Here is a 1,462-nt window from a genome sequence, read left to right as displayed (position 1 = left end):
CTGCTGGCCCTGGGCAAGTGCAGGAGGGCTCAGACTCCCCCTGGGCACAGCTGCTCTGCTGCCTGGGCACTGCAGGGGCTGTGGGAGCTCTCCAGAGCCCGTCCTGCTGCCACGGGCACCAGCACAGCCTGCTCACCACTCCTGCTGGGAGGAACTGTGGGGTCACTCCAGCCCGAGCTGGGAGGCTCCAGGAGCAGCAGCTGACCTCTGCTCTCTGTGGAACACGTGAGAATTCAGCGTGCACCCGGGGCTGCAGGCAGAGCTGGCTCTGCTCTCTGTGGAACACGTCAGGATGGAGGGTGCACCCTGGGGTGCTGCAGGCACAGGGTGCAGAGCTGGCTCTCCTCTCATGTGGAATGTGCCAGAATTCAGTGTCACCCCAGGGCTGCAGGCAGAGCTGGCTCTGCTCTCTGGGGATGTGTCCCTCCCTCACACCTGGAGCTCCTCTGGACGTGAGTGGGCAGAAATGCAAACAAGGTGGTGCAGAGCATCCCTGGCAGGTGTGCATGGCCCTGGGCTCCCCTTGGCAGCAGCTCTGTGCCTGCATTCTCTGCAGAGATGCAGTCTGCAACTTCAAAGGCAAGAAGAGATGGTCTGACAAGGACGGCAGCGTGGTGACAGCGCGGAGATAAGGCAGAAAATGAAAATGATGAAGCTGTGACTCCATAAATCTGGGTCACTGTCACACTGGGGGAGAGTCTTGATTCTTGTCTTGAGGTGTTCCATGATAAAGAGCATATCCTGAAAATTCTGGGAATGAGATGAATAAAAACAACATGATGAAATGAATTCCTTGACAATAATTTAAAAAAAATTAAAAATATGGATGAAACATTTCTCCAGTTAAAAATGTAGTTGTTTTTTTTTTTTTTCTTTTAGAGCAACATTCAGATGGGCAAAATAAAGAAAAGCAATCTTTTGGAAAAATTATAGTTCAGCTAACCCTTAATTAAAATTTAGATTCAGTTGTCCTTTAATAAAAGCAGCCATTATTGTAATTTGTTTGGGGGGAAAATCATTGCAAAGCAAATTAATCTGATTTCAGCATGACTCAAAAGAGGGCCATAAATGAAAATGCAGAGTAATAAACCAAAATGAATGGGGAAGGAAAAAAAATGGGGAGAAAATGTAGCAGATGGGTCCAAAGGACGGAGTTTAAAAATCAATTTGGGAAAAAAAAAAAAAGAAAAAAGAACAAAAAAAAATGAAGAACAAGAAATAAAGAGAATAAAGAAACCAGACTGATTTGGCAAGCAGATGTTAGAAGGAAGATACTTCACACACCAGGGAGCCTTGTGCATCTCTGAGGGGTGGCTGTGCAAGGCCAGCAGCTGCCCTAGGCTCGGCTGCTCTGGGGAGGCTCCTCCAGCCCCGCGGCCGCTCCTGCTCGGCTCTGCGGGGAGCGCCGGGCTGCTCCAGCTCCCCGAAATCCTCCTCGATGCTGCTCTGCCGGGTCAGGGTC

General features: G+C 49.9%; 1 protein-coding gene across 1 annotated transcript in view; it reads right to left on the bottom strand.

Annotated features, from left to right (window-relative positions):
* RIMBP2 (RIMS binding protein 2) overlaps positions 1-1,462 on the bottom strand; it is a 56,399-nt gene that overhangs the window by 6,779 nt on the left and 48,158 nt on the right.

This window comes from Geospiza fortis, unplaced genomic scaffold (genome assembly GCF_000277835.1).
Source record: "Geospiza fortis unplaced genomic scaffold, GeoFor_1.0 scaffold145, whole genome shotgun sequence".
NCBI lineage: Eukaryota > Metazoa > Chordata > Aves > Passeriformes > Thraupidae > Geospiza > Geospiza fortis.
The sequence above is the reverse complement of the archived record's forward strand: the minus strand, read 5'-3'. Positions and strand labels throughout refer to the sequence as shown.